This window comes from Balaenoptera borealis (assembly GCF_965194805.1).
Source record: "Balaenoptera borealis genome assembly, chromosome: 13".
NCBI classification, from domain to species: domain Eukaryota; kingdom Metazoa; phylum Chordata; class Mammalia; order Artiodactyla; family Balaenopteridae; genus Balaenoptera; species Balaenoptera borealis.
In genome coordinates, this window is record NC_138870.1 from 4,140,833 (window position 1) to 4,160,557 (window position 19,725).

The 19,725-nt window shown below is 50.6% G+C and overlaps 1 protein-coding gene across 4 annotated transcripts in view; it reads right to left on the bottom strand.

The window, feature by feature from the left end:
• The window catches only part of TSPAN11 (tetraspanin 11), a 64,149-nt gene extending 58,653 nt beyond the window's left edge, over positions 1-5,496 (bottom strand). The window contains exons 1-3 of one of the 4 annotated variants that reach the window (XM_082350150.1): positions 5,325-5,496; positions 4,789-5,067; positions 2,746-2,858 (exon numbers count right to left, since the gene is read on the bottom strand). The gene's annotated coding sequence lies outside the window, so the exon portion shown is untranslated. Of the gene's footprint in view, positions 1-2,711; positions 2,859-4,788; positions 5,068-5,324 lie in introns of all 4 variants that reach the window. The other 3 variants (XM_082350149.1, XM_082350148.1, XM_082350151.1) reach the window with 3 other exon arrangements.
• Positions 5,497-19,725: the final 14,229 nt, after the last annotated feature.

Consider the following 19,725-nt stretch of genomic DNA (forward strand, 5'->3'; position numbering starts at 1 on the left):
AGCTGTGAAATAGGAATCGTGCCATTTTGGTGATTCAACATATGAGTTAAATGCTCATCTATTTACATCTAAAACAGGCGTTGCACAATATAAAGGCGAATGTAAAATTCATGCAAATCATTCAAAATTTTAATTTTTCTTTACTTACAATGTCATTAAAAAGCAAGTAAAAAAAAACACGTCATGACAAGTCAATAAAGAGGCCATGGAAGAAAGGAAAAAGCTTTGTATTTTAGTACCTATAGGCACTTTTTCCTGCTTTTTGAGTTAAGGGCGCAGGGGTAGGGATTTCTCCTTGAGGCACAGTCTTAGGCATGGCTGAGGAGTGCTTCTGAATTATCCGCCCAGTGGACATTTACTGAACTCCTACTGTTCGCCCAGCTTTGTGCTGGTTGCCAGGAAAAGAAAGTCAATTTCCATCCTCCAGTAGTGGTGAGGAATATCATTCTGAAACCCGGGTACGGGACATTGTTTTCCAAATGTCAGAACCCTCGTACGTGTCTAGTAAAGGGGCTTCTGAGAGGGAAATCTCTTTACGATATTTCAAGGAACTTGGGTTTTTACCTGTCAAAAATGCTTCAGAGTTCAGCTACCACTCTACATGGGCAACCAGGATAGGTAATGCTTTTTTATTAAAATTTTGCAATCGGTTCCAGACCTCAGGCAAACTGACACAAGCTGATTCACTGAGAGTGAATCCCTATCAGTTTTGTGGCTTTGAATAATTTTTTCAGATGGAGAAACAAATTTTCATTTATGTTGAAATTTGGCTGATAAAAAACTTTCAAAACATGGGGTCCGTGTTTAAAAACAAGAGGAAGAATCCATAGGTCAGGACAAGGGTGAGAACCACTTTGGGCTACCTCTCCACCCCCCCCCCCCCCCCGCCCGCTGCCAATACACATTACCATTGGAGAGGGTTTGAGTACCCTACTCGTGATCTCAGCAGATCAGGGACCCAGCGGAGCAACTTCCCGTAACATTTCCTGAACCTCTGTAACATCCTCAAGTCTTGAATTCTTGGTATTTGACAGCAAAGCTCCTTAAGCCTTTAAGAAGGGCCATGTGTGTAGCCCCCGAGGAGGGGGGCAGTGAGCATGGATGGGAGAAGTTCTGGAATACAGCCAGCTACTCTCGCAGGTAGGGAGGGGAATGGCCCAGTTGGAAGGGCACCCAGAGGAGGTAAGGGGCGGGGCTGGCCTGGCGGGGGAACCTCGGGGACCTGAAGCCAGGCTATGACCTAGAGACCATCTCCTCCGCTTACAGAGCAGGAAAGGTCACGGAAGGCGCTCAGGAGAAGGCAGAGTCCAGATTCCAGGCTGGACAGCTGACCGCCCCAGGCTCTCTGCCCCCCGGCACTTTCCCGATCCTTCTCTGAGCTCCAGCTGTGGCCTGGGTGAGACCCCTCCCCGCCCCCGCTGCAGTCTGCACTCAGCTGTTCTCGCCTCTCCTCTGGGGAGTAAGTTTCATCTCCTTCACAACTGGATGCTCGGAGGTCAGGGCTGGATCTTTATTATTCTCAGGCCTGGAGGACCAAGGCTCTGGCAGGCACACAGGGAACGTGAGAATATTGACCCCCCCCGAACCCCTCTTCCCCCTCTACCACCTCTATTGGCTCTGCCCTCTGCCTGTGCCCTCTTGGAAGGTTAAACCTTCTGGACCCAGGAATGCACAAGAGTCAGCCCAGCAGGGACGCATACAAGAAGCAAGGTCAACGGTCAGAGGACTTAGCAGAGGGCTCTGTCTTGCACTCAGTCCCTTTTGTCCACTTCTCCCGTCCCTCTCCTCAACCAGCCACCTACAACAACCCCACACACAACCCAACCTCCTTCCCCGTCCTTGGGTGAACTACTGATGCCCAGCCCTTGGGGTTTAGCAAAGGTGGTGATGAACTGTATTCTGTGCCCCAAAGCTGGGCACAGCACCGGACAGGGGAGTCACCCCGCCATTCACAAATGAATTTACAAGAAGCGACAAAGGAGGGATGTTTTCCGTGGCTGCTTAAATACAGGGCGTGGCACGCCATCCACCTCGCTCTCCGGGCTCAGGAATCACTCCGAGAGAAGGGCCTCTTCCACCACCAACTACTTGAGAAAAACCAGGCTGAGCAAGCTACTGGGGAGAGACACATCCATCTGGGCAGTCTGCCTGGGGCACACCCAAAGGAGAATGATGGCAGACGGGAACCCCACACAGGCAGCTCTCCAGTATCAGCGTGTGTCCTATCCACTCTGTGATGTCCACTGTTTCCTCCTGGTCCAGAACCCCGCATACCCCTTGATGCAGAGTCCTCTTCACATTAATCTTGACCCAAAGCTCAGGAAATTAAACCAGTTGCAAAAGAGCAACCATATCATGATTTCCACGGCCAAGCAGTGATGCCTGATGGGATGACAGCTCTGCGTGTCTGAACCACAGCCTTTGGTCCTCCCCGAGGGCTGAGTGTGCGTTACTCCCCGTCCCAGTACCGTTATTTCAACTTGGAGCTGAAAAGGCCCCATTGTCTTCGGATGCAATGGTTTTCTAGTTTTATTTTAATGGGAGGGCCCTTTCTTCAAGGGAAGTCCTACCTGGAAGCCAGCCTGTAACTCAGATCAGTCCCGAGCTGGGGTGTGCAGAGCCCAGGGCCCTGCCTATGGGCCCGCTCCCCCCTCACAAGCTCCCAGGAGCACAATGTGAAAGACACGCATCCATCTCTCTTATGGATTTACTCACTCTCTGACACAGCTTCTCCGGAGCACCTACTAGGTTCCAGGTGCGGTGAGCCAGCAGGTAAGAGGATACAGGAGGCCCCTCCTCGGCAAAGCTCTCAGTGTGGCTGGATGCAGCTGAGGGAGGTTCAGATGGCGCGGCAAGTGCTAGGAAGGAAACAGATCAGCGCAATGTGACTGAGGCCGGGAGGTGGCCACTTTGGATAGAGGGTCACTTCCTCTCTGAGGACGTGAAATGTGAGCTGAGACCAGAACTATAATCTGGAAAGATGCTGATTTTGACCAACAAGGAAACAGACACAGAGAGGTGAAGGGACTTTCCCCAGGTCACACAGTGGGTAGGAAGCCGAGCTGCACTGAACCTGGGTTTGAGGGCTCTTTACTAAGCAGCTACTACAGGCCAAGAAGCCTTGGTGACAGGTGACATCCAGGGGTGACAAACCACAACCACATCCCGGTGTCTGGGGCTGTGAGGACTCTTGACACCCTCCCTGCCCTCCTTGGCAGGTACAGCGTCGGTCCTAGAGGATGCCCTCTGACCAGAAGATGGAACCCTGAGGCTGGTGACGAGGGATGGAGAGCCCCCTCCTCTGCCATCTCCCTGGCCAGAACTGTGGAAGGTGCCCTGACTGCTTCTGGTGGTGACAAGCAGAGAAAAGCCAGCCGGTGGGTGTGAAGGTCCCAGCCCACCCGGAGGAGGGTCTCTGCACAGCTGAGCTGCTCCAGGGCTATGATTTGAAGACCTGCCGAGCCGGCTGTCCTCTTGTGCTGTGGAAGCATCCACACCAAAGGGACAGCACCAGGCAGGCCTGCGAATACCTCACACTCCAAGGGATCGAGGCCCGGCGCCGGGCAGACACTCCTACCTCTGGAATATTCTAGGGAGCGGCGTGAAGACAGCTCCTGCTGCAGCCCACAAACCTGGCCCCCGAGGCATTCCCCAGAGCCCAATCGGCACGTCCGTGGGCCTGGCCTTCACCCTTTGTCCCTGGAGCCTCCCCGCTATCAAAGCACTTTGCTTAGCTAACCTGAGCCTCTAGACACCTCCCAAAGTGGGCAGGACAGCAGTCATTAGTCCCATTTTGCACACGAAGCAACTGAGTCCCAGGCGGACAGGTGCAGGGAACACGCTACTGCCGTGGTGACCCTCCACCAAGTTCTGGTTCAAACCCAGATCTCCAACTCCACCTTTAATCCAGCTGCCCACAGCTAACCACAGACCACCCGCTCCGGCCGAATACCACCCAGGTCTCTCCCCACACGTCCACCTACCCTAGGCCCTACAGTGCACTTGGGGTTTTTCCAGGAGCTCCCTTTTCTCTCCACGCCACCCTGCCCCACAGCGGGTACCCATGTGCTGAGACGGCCAGCACTCACCCCCGCACCCTCGGCAACTGAGACCCAGCTTGAGATGCCCTCCTGAGCCCCTTTCATATTTCCAGCCAAGTCATGTATGTGAACGTACAGCTGGTGAAAACAATACACCTAGAAGCTTCCATACCTCCTGTCCTTCCATACCAAGCCAGCCAGCCGCAGGCAAAGGCACAGGCAGGAAACACAGGTGACAGGGCCTGCAGAGCCGGGTTCCCCCAAATGCACAGATGCGCCCGTGAAACTTGTGGACCACCCTGCCAGGCAGACGGACCCACCGAGAATGATCCTGTGCCCGCACAGGAGACATGCCAGCTGCCAACACTGGGCAAGCCCTTGCCGGGGGTACGGAACCAAGGACTGTACTCATTCTAGTTAGGATGGCTCTGGGCCTGTCACCTCGGGGCCCGTGCATAAGAGCCACCAGAAGTCCGGGTGGACAAAGAGAATGACGTGTGGAGGAGGGACAGACGCGCACTGAGGTCCCGAGCTCCCTCCCGAGACACTAAGTGCAGACGGGCAGTCTCGGGAGGACGGGTGGGAACACGGCAGCCAGCGGTGCGTGCTCGCCCCATCCTGCCCCCATCCTCCCGGGAGTCGGCTGCCTGGGCCCGCCGGGCCGCGCTCGGCCACGCAGCTCCCAGCCCCTCCCGCGGGAGTCCCGAGCGGCCGCCGGGCCCCCTCCCGCGCCCCCGCCCGCACTCACCGGTCGCGGGCTCCGCAGCGAGGGCCGCCGGCGCCAGGGCGGGGCTGCAGGGCCAGCGGGCGAGGACCGCAGCCGCGCTCAGCCCCGCGCTCGCTCTCCACTTCCTGCGGCCGCGCCCCGCCTCCTGAGCGCCCACCCCCGGCCCCTCCAATGCCCGGGCTCCTTCTCCCGCCGCCCCGCCGGCCGCCCGTCTTTGTTTGGGGTTGGCCTTTCTCCCGTTCGGAGCGCACGAAGCGAATCCAGTCCGAGTCAGGGCAGCTGTGCGGTGGCCCGGGGTCCCTGCGAAGAGGGAGGATGGATGGGTGGATGGGTGGATGGGTGGATGGGTGGATGGATGGAAGTCGGGCGGCTTGCAGACACCCTACCCGGGCCTCCCGGAGGTCTCCCTGTCCCCCAAGTCGGCCCCTAGTGGGGCGTGAAACCCCGCAGGGTACTGGGGAAAGCTGGCCGTGGGAGTGTGTGGGGACTCTAAGGACCAGCCCGTGTGATCACAAAGAGCCTCCCCTTCCTCCCCGCTTCCCCCCAGACCCACGTACACAAGGAAGACCCCATCGCAGCCCTGCCCTTCTGAGAGTCCTGTGGGCCGTCCGTCAGCTTTCCATTTCCTGGGCTCTGGGAGTCAAGGTCTCCTCCCGGACTGGAGAAAAAAGCAAGAGTCGACACAGCCCATCTGTCCCGCCCTGGCCCAGAGCAGGGGCAAAGCTGCCTGAACTGGATCCAACCGGTGGGGCCTGGTGGTTACTGTTACTTCCCAAAGCAGCAAAGGCCTGAGCTTACCCGACCGTGGTCTTTTCAAATTTGAGCACAGAGAGCGCCGTTACCCATTTACCAGGCTGCTGGGCCAGGGAAGCCAATGGGGGCGGGGAGCTGACAGCCATCCTCCCCGCACCCCGGGCTGTGAAAGGGGGGTAGAGGGGAGGTGGGGTGGGGGCCTCTGAGGGAGGTGACGGCAATAGTCCCTGGGGAGGAAGCACTGAAATGGGGGGTGACTGGGGAAGATGCAGCAGGGGCGGGTCTACAGAGCTGCCTGGGGTGAGGGTCTCAGGAAGGAGGCCTTGGGGGTGAGGGAGCCAACAGGAGCGCCGAGAAGCTGAGATGAAGAACGAGCGTAGACCAGGCAGGGCGGGCGGGGCTGAGGGCAGAACCCGGTCTAAGCGGGGAAAGGGTGGGTGAAAGAAACTGCCCCGGTTGGCTGGGGTCTGTGCAGTGCCGGGTGCCACATCACGGAGGAGAGGGCAGGTCCTGCAGGGGCCCAGCTCCAGGGGCGCCGAAGAGGAGGGCGCCCAGGGAAACGGGGCTAGACTCGGCGATGAGGAGCTCCTCAGGGGTTTCTGAGAGGGTCCCTTCAGTGGGGGCAGGATGAACCAGGTCCCCCCTCCTTGGGGGCATCCGGACCCGATCGGGTGATTTACTTCTGCTCCAGAGGCCTCTGAAGGGCCATCCCAGCTCCGGAGCTTCCTGAGGGATCAGCTTCTGGGGGAAACTGCGTCCAGTTCAGGTTCACTCTCTGCTGTCCCATTTCTCTCACTTTCTTTTTTTTTTTAAGATTATTTATTTATTTATTTTTGGCTGCGTTGGGTCTTAGTTGCGGCATGCGGGATCTTCGTTGAGGCATGCAGGACCTTTCCTTGTGACGTGTGGGCTTCTCTCTAGTTGTGATGTGTGGGTTTTCTCTCTGTAGTTGTGGCGCGCAGACTCCAGGGCACGTGGGCTCTAGTTGAGGCATGCGAGCTCAGTAGTTGTGGCGCGAGGGCCCAGCTGCCCCGCGGCATGTGGGATCTTAGTTCCCAGACCAGGGATCGAACCCGCGTCCCCCGCACTGTAAGTCCAGTGGTGGACTCTTTACCACTGGACCACCAGGGAAGTCCCATCTCTGGTTTGTTTTTTTTTAAATAGAATTTTAAAAATGTATTTATTTTATTTATTTATTTTTGGCTGCGTTGGGTCTTCGTTGCTGTGTGCGGGCTTTCTCTAGTTGCGGCGAGCAGGGGCTACTCTTTGTTGCAGTGCACAGGCTTCTCATTGCAGTAGCTTCTCTTGTTGCAGAGCACAGGCTCTAGGCATGCGGGCTTCAGTAGTTGTGGCACACGGGCTCAGTAGTTGTGGCTCGCGGGCTGTAGAGTGCAGGCTCAGTAGTTGTGGCCCACGGGCTTAGTTGTTCCGCAGCATGTGGGATCTTCCCGGACCAGGGCTCGAACCCGTGTCCCCTGCACTGGCAGGCGGATTCTTAACCACCGCACCACCAGGGAAGCCCTCATCTCTTGCTTTCTTACAGGCTTTGTCCCTAAGAGTCCCTCCCATAGACGCCCGGCTCTCCGTCTCCGTGCGTGGTCTGTTTCCCAGAAATCCAACCTGAGACAGAGGGTCAGTGAGAAAGGGGGCTGAACAAAGGAAAGGTGGGTTGGGGGTAGAGAAGAGACATGAACCCCCGGCACCGCATTCAGGGTGAAGGCCGAGCCTGTGGTGGGAGAGAGGCCAGAGCAGCACAGAATGTGAGGGCCTCTCCATGAGACCTCTGGGAAGGACCTGGACCTCTCGGGATGATCTTGACCTCTGGGAAGGACCTCAACCTCTGATGAAGCAGTTTCAAGTCACAGATGTGCCGGAGAAGGTGGTGTTAAAGGAAAAGCCTGAGAAACGGATGGTAGAAGATGTAGAAGATGGTTTTCTAAGGGGTAGAGGAGAGAAGGGTGGAGGAGGCCTGAGTGGGAGAAGAGGCCGTCGGTGGGGTGAGGATGAAGGGAAGTGCGTGTTCATGAAAGTTAGTGTTTGTTGAAACCGTAGTTAGGAAGGAGAGGGCAAAACACTCCAGAGGGACTTTTAGCAATATGAGAGGGCCAGTGACAAACGAACCTCTGAGCCAGGATGTCCGCTCTCCAGCACTATCCCTGACGACACTAACATCGAGAGTAGCGAACCCATGGAAATGTGATATGCAATTTTAAATTTCCCAGTAGCCGCATTAAAAAAAAATGTAAAAATAGAAACAGGTGAAATGACTTCTAATGATACACCTTATTTAACACAATATATCTAAACATGTGATCGTTTCAACATGCATCAATATAAAAAGTTATTAAAGAGATGTTTTACATTTTCTTCCTACTAAGTCTTCAGACTCTGGTGCGTATTTTACACTCACAGCATATCTGAATTCAGATGTTGCCTCTCCGTTGGAAGTGCCTGCTCTGCTTTTGGATTTCATAACATTTATGATTGAAGAAGTAGATTTATAAACCTAAGCTGCTCTATACACACTTATGCTTTCCAGTAACCACACCGAGTGATCAGTTTTAAAATTTAAGTTTAGGTTAATTAACTTAATTGAAATAAAAAATTTGGTCCTTCTGTTGCACTTCCACGTTGCAGGGGTTCAGCAGCCACGCATGGCCAGTGTTCCCACGTCAGACCTCACGGGTGTGAAACCCCAGACCTCGAGAGTTTGGTCTTTGTGTTGTCCTTGCCTTCTATGAAAGAATGGACCTTCTGCCCCCTCTCCGCCCCGAGTGCTTCTCCACTAACAAGATCCTGACCTGTTCCATTTTATTTCACACTTGGAGAAGATGGCGGGTGAGGATTCAGCATCTGTGGGAAGGGAACTGGGGGTTGGCTTGGATCCCCTGGGGGAGGAGAGGGAAGTGAGCTGTGAGTTGGACATATTCCATTCCCATCCTCCTCCCGTGCTCTCGTGAGGAAGGCCGTGGTTTCCTGGTCACGCTGGCTCCTCCAGAGGCTGAGCTGATAATTCAGGGGACAGATCTCGTTGTCAGGATCCGCTTTGTCACAGTTTCCCCACCCCCGCCCCAGCTCCGAGCACTGACTGAGTCACAAACGCTTGGGCTTGGCTTCTGGGTCTCGGCCTCAGTTCCTCATCTGCAAAATGGGGAGAGTAGTCCTTCATTTGGGGAAAACAACAAACAAACAAAAAATGGAGGGGCCGGTGAAATCCCCAACAGGAAGCTACAGTGAAGGAGGAGTTTCAGTCCCGGACTGGGAGACTGTGGTCCTCATCCAGGCCTGCGGCACATCTGCTGCCCCTGGCTGGGGACCGGCTGCTCCTGCTTCCGGCCTGTATTCTGGCACCATTCGCTGCCTTACGCCGGAGAGAGATGCATCACGGATGCTGGAGGGGTGGGACTCAGAGACTCCGTTAGAGATGTAAAAACAATAATAACATTTAGACTTCTTCCCTTACATCTCAAATGACCATCACCCATTGCTTGGAGGTACAGGGTAGATCTCATGGGGTGCCCTTCATGCCAGCACGGGGGCTGATATCCTGGATTCCTGGCGACGGTATCTATGTCCACTCCTAGAGATGGAGTCGCAGAAAACACCTTTTTTTGGGGTGGATGGTTACACACACACTCCACACACACACACACACTCACACACACACTCCCACACACACACTCACACCCACACACTCACACACGCTCACACACGCTCACACACACCCCCACACACCCTCACACACACTCACACTCACACACACTCCCACACACTCTCACACACTCACACACACACTCCACACATACACACTCACACACACACACACTCCACACACACACACACACACACACACACTCACACACACACAGTCGGCATCCCGATCCCCAGGACGTTCAGCGCATCAGCTTAGCGTTCAGGTTGGACCGTGAACCATCACAGGTCAGGAAATGTAAAACTTGGATTTCTCCATCCTCTGAGTACAAGCCTGTCTTCCAAAACAATTTGCAGTCAGTACCCAGGAGGGTTGCAAGGAAATGAAGCTTCGCTGACAACCTCTGCCCCTGCTCCCCGACATTCCTGCTTGTTAAGCTGTCGTCCTGATGCGGCCCCGATGGGAACGCTTTGTATAGACTCCGTGAGTTCCCTTCTCAGGAAAAACAGCCACATGCCTGCAGGTGGACCCACCCAGGTAGAAGGCACTGCCCTCCACGTGTACATCCTATGGCTTGTGTGACTCAGCCGGTCTCCCCATCTTTAAAATGAGGAGAAACTCATCTTAAGACTCTTGCTACCCTCTGAGCGTGGGGACTGGTCTCGGTTTCTTCATATGACAAATAGAGAAAAGGAGCCTCTGGTCAGCACCTTTCCCTCTTCCAGAAGGACTGGGGAATGGCAAGATGTTCAATATTGATCAGTTTGGATCAGCTTGACTTCAGCCTGCGTTTCACTGGGAGCTTGATGACCAAGCTACTCCTTTTTGCAGCAATTCCTGGTGCTTATTAGGAGGTGGTAACGAAATGATTGTGGCACCAAACCTCTCAATCTCAGGGAGTATTCCCACGACAGAGACGTCCCAGCAGGAGTAGGAGTTTTTCAGCTGTTGCGAGGCACACTTCCAATGACACCACGAACATTGGCTGTGCTAATTAGTGCTTGAAATAATTATTGATCTTCATTAACAGTGTCAAAAGCATCGCTTAGACTGCTTGCCGCGCTCTTGGCATTCTTCATGAAGGGCTTTACAGCCTGCTTCTTTCCCAGAAGAATATTATTTAAGGCAAAACATAGAAAAACACACCTAGGGTCCAGAAAACATAAGGACAGACAGCTGAGCAAATGTACCAGCGACATGCAAAATGACACTGACTCTTTACAGCTGGAAGTTTTTAGTATGCATGGCACACGATGCTAATCCTCTCTCCTCTTATTTTGGAAGTGCTCTGGAGCTTGCTTTTATAACTGGGGCCTAGGCTCTCCCAGGGTCAAAGGTCATATGCCAGGGAGGAGGGGAAGCCTTTGCATAAACATGGCAAATATTCCTGGAGCATTTATGTTATTTAAGATTTATCTTTTGGCAAAAGGTTTTTAATATTTCCAAAATTTAACATCTATATATGTTATATTATTCACCAATCTTCTATTGGTGGATATTTAGAATGTTTGTAATTTAAAAAATTCACAGTGTGGTTATGAAGCATTTTTTCACATATAGTTTGGCCTACTTGTTCAGTTATTTCTCCATGATAAATTTCTAGAAATGGAATCGCAGAAAACACCAATTTTTGTGGATATATATATGTATATATAATATAATGCATGGAAAAAGTTGGAAGAATATCTTTTAAACTTAGTATAAGTATAGTAATTACTTCTTTTTTTAAATTAAATTAATTTATTTATGGCCGCATTGGGTCTTCATTGCTGCACGCGGGGTTTCTCTAGTTGCGGTGAACGGGGACTACTCTTCACTGTCGTGTGTGGGCTTCTCCTTGTGGTGGTTTCTCTTGTTGTGGAGCATGGGCTCTAGGCACGCGGGCTCAGTAGTTGTGGCTCACGGGCTCTAGAGCACAGGATCAGTAGTTGTGGTGCACGGGCTGAGTTGCTCTACGGCATGTGGGATCTTCTCAGACCAGGGCTCGAACCCGTGTCCCCTGCATTGTCAGGCGGATTCTTAACCACTGCACCATCAGGGAAGTCCTAGTCATTACTTCCTGAGAGGGGACTGGGATTGGGGATGTAATCAATGAGGAATTTGACCAAATCTATAACGTTTTTGTTTTTCACAAGGAGAAAATATCTATGTAACTTAATATTAGTTAAAATAAAGATAACAACAACAAAAAAGGGTAAGATAAAGTAGTTAGCTGACAATCACACAGCACTGGAAATAAAACTGTCCGTTTTCTTCTACTAAAAAAAAATTAGAGGTTAAAAAAAAAGAATAGAAATAGGATATATAAATTGTAAACTGTTAAAAGGAAAAAAAAGGAAACATAACACCTAAAACCTGATTAATCCAATAAAAGTAAGAAATGAAAAAAAGAAAAGAAACAAGAAAGCACAGTAAATAGAAAGTACAAGTATATGGACAAAATAAGTCCACATATATCAGTGCTCACAATTTATGCAATTTGGTCAAAGTCTCCATTAAAATGTCACAACTCTCATATTGGGTAACAAAACAAAGTTCAGTTATATGTTGTTTAAAAGGGATACAAAAATATAAGACACAGAAAGTTGCAAAGTGAAGGAATGGAAAAGATTATTAACCAAGGAAACACTAGCCCCAGGAAACAGGTGTGCCAGTATCAACATCAGATAGAATGGAATTCAAAGCCAAAAGAATTAATGGTCCGAGAAGAGGGTTTTTGTTTTGTTTTGTTCTTGTCCACTCATAAATCTTTGTGCATGGTTTCAAAATGTATAAAGCAAAAATGACAGCTTAAGTAGACAAAAAATAACCAAGGATTTAGTTACTTGCATTGTCCAATTCAGTTGCCCCTAGCCACATAGTATAGTCAATAACCACTAAGCTGTTGAGCCCTTAAACTGAGATGTGCTGTAAGTATAAAGCACATGTCGGATTTCTAAGGCTTGGTACAAAAAATCTTGTAAGATGTCTTGGGAATATTTTCAAATATTGATTACATGTTGAAAAGATCATATTTTAGATCTATCGGGTTAAATAAAATCTATTAAAAGTAATCTCACCAGTTCTCTTTATTTATTTTAACATGAATACTGGAAAAATTTAAATAACATGTGTGACCCACATTGCATTTCTACTGGACAGCACTGAAGAGGATTTGAATAATATAATTAATAAGTAATTAATAGGTTACTAATAAATATATAAAGGTGGCATTTTGACTTAGAAATTTTACATTCTTTTTTTATTTAAAAAATTTTAAAATTGAAGTATTGTTGATGTATAATATTATATGTTATAGGTGTACAATATAGTGATTCACAATTTTTAAAGATTATACTCCATTTATAGTTATTATAAAATATTGGCTATGTTCCCAGTGTTGTGCAATATCTCCCTGTATCTTATTCTGTACCTAAGAGTTTGTCCCTCTTAATCCCCTACCCTTATGTTGCCCCTCCTCCCTTCCCTCTCCCCACTGGTAACCACTAGTTTGTTCTCTACATCTGTGAGTCTGCCTTTTCTGTTGTATTCACTAGTTTGTTGTATTTTTTAGATTCCACATATAAGTGATATCATGTAGTATTTGTCTTTCTCTGTCTGACTTATTTCTCTTAGCATAATGCCCTGCAGGTCCATCCACGTTGCTGCCAATGGCAAAATTTCATTCTTTTTTTTTTATGGCTGAGTAGTATTCCATTGTATATACATAAGAGTTTACATTCTTTTCAAATATTCATACAATGTTTCTAAATTGATCAGTTAACCTAGCCACGGGAAGATTACAACAAGGTCTAAAAACTAGCTCTTACGCAGGAAGTGATATCTAATCACAGTACTTTTTTACAACCCAACAGAAATCCCAGTTCTGGGATTCCAAATTCTCTGCCCTCCCCAGTGACTGTGGGGAGGGGCCTATGCAGGGGGGGCTCTGTGGGGAGTAGCCCTGATGAGAGGGAATCTCTCTCCCTCTCGGGAGCCCAGGTTACCTGAGGTCCTACTCTGCCTGTTGGCCCTGCTCACAGGATTCATTGAGTCAGAACTCCCCTTTAGAGAGCAGTGCCCAACAGCTTTACCCTGGGGGGAGTATCGCATCTGCTCCCTGTGTGGCCAGGACCGGGAGGGGACAGGCCTGATGGAGGGTCCCAGGCTCCTCCCCCCCCTGAATTTGATTCCTCTGAGCTTGGGAACTATGCTCACCTTGAGTAGGTTATCCTACTCTGGTTTTTTTTTCGGTTTGCTTTTCTTCTTGATTCTTGATCAGTCCAACTCTATCATTTTTTTTTTAACATCCTCTATATTTCTAGTCTACAGTTAGCAGCCTTCCTTGATTCCCAGCCACATTATAGGTCTATTTCTTTTTAAAAATATTATTTCTGTTATGTCATGAGACTTTGCATAAGTGATGTAGAAGCTGGTAACTGGTCTATCTGACATCTTGATTCCATCGCCAGATGTCATTTTGGGGGTGTATTGGGCTCATAACCAGTTATCTTACGAATAAGATTTTTCATAGTAAAATAAACACTGATATATCATTAAGAAGAATGCAAAATAGGCATGCATTTTTCACTGACACAGGAACTGTCGAACAGACTTTGTGGTTGTGAGGGTTATTCTACCCCAGCTCCATCTTGCTTCTAGGGATACTTTGAGGACAAAATTTTGAAAGTTCAGCTAAAAAAAGGACTATTTAAAAAAATTTATTTTATTGAAGTATAGTTTGATTTACCATGTTGTGTTAATTTCTGCAGTACAGCAAAGTCATTCAGTTATACATATATATGTATTCTTTTTCATATTCTATTCCATTATGGTTTATCACAGGGTATTGAATATATAGTTCCCTGTGATATACAGTAGGACCTTACTGTTTATCCATTCTCTAAATAATATTGATAGTTTGCATCTGCTAATCCCAAACTCCCAGTCCATCCCTCCCCCACCCCCATCCCCCTTGGCAATCACAAGTCTGTTCTCTATGTCTGGGAGTCTGTTTCTGTTTCGTAGATAAGTTCATTTGTGTCATATTTTAGATTTCACATATAAGCGATATCATATGGTACTTGTCTTTCTCTGCCTGACTTACTTCACTTAGTATGATAATCTCTAGGTCCATCCATGTTGCTGCAAAAGGCATTATTTCATTCTTTTTCATGGCTGAGTAGTATTCCATTGTATATATGTACCACATCTTCTTTATCCATTCATCTGCCGATGGACATTTAAGTTGCTTCCAAGTCAAAAAAGGATTTTGACTGCCTTGATTTGGCCTCCCAGTGTCTCTCCACACTCTCTCTCCACCTCTCTCCCCTCCACCTCATCTTCTTCTCTTACCCAGAGAAATAAATCCAATTCCAATAAAGATGAAAGTGCTCTAATAAGGCCTCTTGGCCTCCTTCGGCTACAGGGCTGGCTTTCTGGGTACGCACCCTGGGTAGTCACACACGGCCCCCCTCTTAGAAAGGGCTCACCCCTCATTTACTGCTCTGCTGATGCTGTCTTGAAATTCTTAATGTTTCGAACAAAAGCTCCCCACTCCCTGCATTTTCATTTTGTGTCACTGATTCTGAAGATAGGCTTCTATTTGGCAGGGTCTGGCCCTTGATATTTCTGCAGATTACTCAGTGGATGTTATGCATTTTCCACTCGAGTTAAAGATGCAGGACTGTGGCATCGCCTGGACCACAAAGAAAGCGCCATCACCTGTGTCTTCATACTAATCTTACCTTTCCTGGGGGGTGGGGAAGGTGAACTGGGGGGGAGAGCTAACATCGTTAGTTTTCTTTTGTGAGCTGCTTCTCCTCCCCTCTTGCCCCCGCTTACTCATACTTACCCCTCCAGCCGTGTCACAGCGTGCAGGCAGGACGTTCCCCAAACTTGTTCTTTCTTCACACCTTTGCACAAGGCGCTCCCCACCCGGTCTGCTTGGGAAGCTCCATCTCGGTCTTCAAGGTTGTCTGTGTGCTCACCTCCTTTACGAAGCCCTCTTCGGCCTCTCTGGGTAGAACTACGTGTCGTGTCCTCTTGATCTGAGGCCTCCAGTAAGAACTGAGCCTGGGAGCTGGCATTCTTTTCTTTACACCTGTTTTCCACTAGACTGGTGGTTTCCAACCTTTGTGTGTGTGTGGCACACGGCAAGGCATTAAAATACTAAAAACACATTAAACACGTCGAGAATAATTACAATGCTGTCACTGCCACGGTATAACTGGGTCCCGCAGCGACTATAATAGCTCCCACTCTATCTATCACTCGGTCGCCTTTAATACTGGTTTGCTGCTCTGAACGTGAGCTCTTGTGTATTTCACACGTTATTTCACATGTTACGTTTTCTTATCTTCCAATAAACACCAACGGAGACCAGTGGCCGGCTCTACTCGGCCCACTAGTCAGACTGTGTGCCCACGGGCTGCATCGGCCTGGTTGGGTGGGGGGGGGGGTCCCTTTTCCTAATTTGTGTAAAAGGTACCATTTGGACTAATGGGTGCTCTAGCTTAGGACACCCCAGGGTGAGGACTGGGTTCCATTCATCTTTATTTCTCTAGCTCTTAGCACAGTGCCGGACAGTAACAGACCTTAATACCTGTGGGATAAATTATGAAACAATCAAGAGGCTCTGCTGATAGCATGCATCATGACTTGGGCCTCGTCTAAAACGTGGTTAACGTACATTTCCCAAATCCGGGCTGCTGGGGGCAGTGGCTCTTAAGTATGCTGGATTCACTCATGTGATGCGGTGAGTTCCAGCTGCCCCCGCCACAGCCCCAAGCAGCTCGCATAGCCCTGAAGCCTTCACGGCTGTGCCGAAGTCCACAGGAGCCGCCAAACCCCCCCCCGCCGGGGGTGTGTCCAGCTCTCAGTCATCACTCACCAAGTGCCCCATCCCCCCATCAGACAGGAATCCCCCAGTCTCCCTCCCGGCCCTGTTTCCTACGTAGCACATATATGATGAGCACGCCTTTAGGAATTAGCACTCACCAAGAATTTACAAATCCTATAGAGCTGGAAGATGGCTTCGAGGTCACCTAGTTCAACCCCACTCACCATCAGGGGCCCAAGACCTGGAGGGGACGAGATGTCACACAGTCCGTTGTTGGTAGAACAGCAGCGGGAACCCAGGTCAGGAAGCCCTCCCTCCTGGAGGTCACGTATGGGTCTCCTACTCCTTCCCGCTGTCTAGGTCCAGAGACTTCCCCTGCCCCACTGCCCTTCCGCGGGCCACCGTCCGTGGCCATGCCCTAGTCCTGCTCTAAGAGGTGGCAGAGCCGGCCCAGAGACCAGGAACAGGGTACAGCAAGGAGGTGACCTCCTCCCCTTCTAGCTGTGCCAGGAGCTGGCCCGGGTCTGGAGACCTCACCCAGATGCTGGGTTTGTGCTAATGAAGAGGCTGGAGATGACGGGGAGGTCGGCCAGTGAGCAGCCAGGTGTGGTGAGCGACTTCCTGACATCCGGCTTCACGTCAGACCCAGCATCTAGAAAGAAAATCTGCGCCCTTTCTTCACTCATGGAAGTTCTCCACTTTCCTCACCTCGTCTTAAGTGTTTGTTTCTGAAGCCTTGCAGGGAGCACCATGGGGCTAGCGGGCAGGCTTTGCAAAGATGTCTTTTGGGAGCCTGTGCATGGGGTCTGGCCCTGCCCGAGGCTGGGGGCCTCTGGAGGACCTGGCAGGAGTTAGGGCTTTTCTGTGAAGCTGTCTGCCGCTCAGCTCCCAGGCTGGTGTGGGAACCTGTCTGCCAGCCTACAGTGGGCCTCCAGGGCCATCTGGGCAGCAGAGTCAATCCTGGGGGCTCAGCCGGGGACTCTGGGGGCTGTGTGTTTCCTTCCGCTTGACAGATGGGGGTCCTGAGACTTCTGGAAAGAGGCAGCAACACCCAGAGGTCATGAACAGAGTGAGACCCTGTGAGAACCAGACCTAGGGGCTCCGGGCTTCCTCTGAGGTAGGAGCTAGATGAGCCCCTGGGCAGAGCAGCTGGAGTTTGTTGAGAGGGGTAAACTGAAGCTTTGTTCTCACCCAGACAGTCCAAGGACAAAGTTAATGGCAGGAGCTGAGCTCTGCTGGAATAAAGAGATAAGATGACCACTCCTGAGGTCAAGGAGACCTCCCCGACTGCACGTACCCAGGAAGGCTCCTCAGGGGTCAAACAGGGAGGGGCGCCACCCCATAATAAGTGTTGTCAAACCTCCTACAGGCCTCTGGGCTGGAATCCATCGTGGCAAAAAGTTGTGCACGCATCTAGGGGAGGGCCCTAGGGCAGGTCAGGTGTGGGAAAGAAATGAGATACTTGACCAAAGGTAAACAAAGACCAGAAGAACTGCCCTGTATCAATGATTTAACCACCTTTTTACTGTGCTCTTCCTCGCTAGGGGGGATGCGCATGCCCTTTTTCTCCGGGTGTGTACCTCTGCCTTGCTTCTGTCTTAAATAAACCAACTGATTCCCTGTGAGTTCTCCCACTTGTTGTGCTATGTCTCTAATAATAAACTTTGTACCTGGTTTTACAGCTTCTGCCTCCTTGAGAAATGCATTTTTCACTGGGGGCAAGAGCCAGGGGAACTTTGCTTCTAGCCTCGAGCCCCCGGTGGACCAGCGGCTAGGACTCCTGGTTTCCATCCAGGCTGCTCAGGTTCAATTCCTGGGCAGGGAACTACCGTCTCCCTTCACGACCGCTCACTGCTGTCCCTCCGAGAGCACCTCGATGTGAAATGCTGGCTCCAAGGGTTATATGCTTGCACGGTGGTCACGGTGCTTGGGGGGCGTGGGGTTGGCAGGGAGGAATAACGGGGTGAAGAGAGTGAATTCCTGGGCAGATATTTGCTTGAAGAGAGAGAGGGAGCAAGAGAGAGAGAGGAGAATGAGGAATGAGGTGGGGGCGCAATGGAAGGGTGTAACAGCCCTGGTGGCCCTTGGCCATCTTAAAGGTCCAGCAGGGATGCATTCCCTGACCCTTACAATCTAAAGGAGGCACCCCCCCCCCATTATCTTCTCTGTTCTTTTCCCTTACAGGCCTGATTACAAATCTTAACTATTTATTTGTGTATTTTTCTTGTTTAATGTCTGTCCACGAAGGCAGGGGACATAACCGGTTGTTTGTTTGCTCCAGGGCCCGGCAGTGCCTGGGGTACGTACAGCAGGCTCTCCGCATACATCTGATGAGAGAATGAACAAACGTTTGTGTTTTTTTGAACATTCACGATTCAGTTTGGACAATGATAGGAACCGAAACGCCATTGCCCGTGGAGCAGCTGCAGCACGTCTCTGTGCGTACTCATCATCAGGTGCATGTTTAAACCAATCACAGTTACGGAAATAATTTGTTGGATCATCCATGATTCTTCTCCTAAGTGCTGGGGCGGATAACCAAGGGAGTAATATATTTTCCAATGGACATGAGTTAATTAAAGGCACAAGATTAGTTTAGATTTTACGGTTCCTCCTATTTACTTCATTGCATAATTAATGATCCAGTCCTAGAGACAGTGATTTGTGGTTTGTCTTACTTTCCTGTAGAAAAATGGTGCTAAAGGGGTTTTTATTTTGCTCCTTTGACATGACTATGTCAGGGTCGTAAGAGTCTTTCAGAATCGCAAGGGACTAAAGCAACCAGATGCTGTCCATATCTCGATTAGGTGATGGGTACCCCTGGAGTTTGGGTACCTTGTGAAAACCCCAGGTTCACGGCTTAATGAGGATATGCCCTGAGGACTGCTGGCACTGCTTGACGACTCAGCGGCCTCTTTTTATTCTCGCCCCTTCTCTGCTCTTTCCCCGGCATCCAGAACGATCTTTTCAAAGCTTAAGTGAGAGCACGACTCGTGGCATTCGCATGTGAACCCTCCAGTGACCTCTCATTGTATTGAGAACAAAAGCAAAGTTCCCCTCCCTGGCCCCCGGGGCCCTACGGGACCTGCTCTTGACCTCCTCTCCCACCTGGTCGCTTTCCTCTCTCTCTGAATCAGGCCCCAGCGACCTCCTTTCTTCCCTGGCACAGCCAAACCCTCTCCCCACTCAAGGCCTTGCGCCCGTTGTGTCCTCTGCCGGGGCCGCTCTTCCTCCAGACCTTCGCCCGCTGCTCTCTGCTCACCATTCCGGTCTCGGCTTGAGTGTCACCCCCTAGGAGATCTCTTCCCGGACCCCATTTCTAAAGTGCAGCCCTGGTCACTCTGCATAACATCTCTGTCTGCCCCAAGAGAACAGAAGCTCCAGAGAAAGGGCTTCATTAACTCTTGTTTGTTGCGTTTCCAGAGGTCAGAACACTTCCAGGCCCGTGGTCCTCGCTCTAGAAATATTTGTGAAATGAACGAATGGAAATCCACCTGGGAGACTTGCTGGGGGCAGCTCCTCAGCCTGGCCTGTGCCTGAGGGGGAGAGGCCGTCTGAGAGCTGGAAGACAGTGCTGGAAGAAGCAAGTGGCCAGAAGCTGTGGCCTGAGTCCCGGCCCCGTTTCTTCTGAAGTCCTCAGGGCCTCCGTGTCCTCACCTGTCCCGGGATGGAACTGGATCGGCCGACCTCCGGCCGTCTCTGTGACTCTAGCCTGCCACCTGCCCAGCACAGG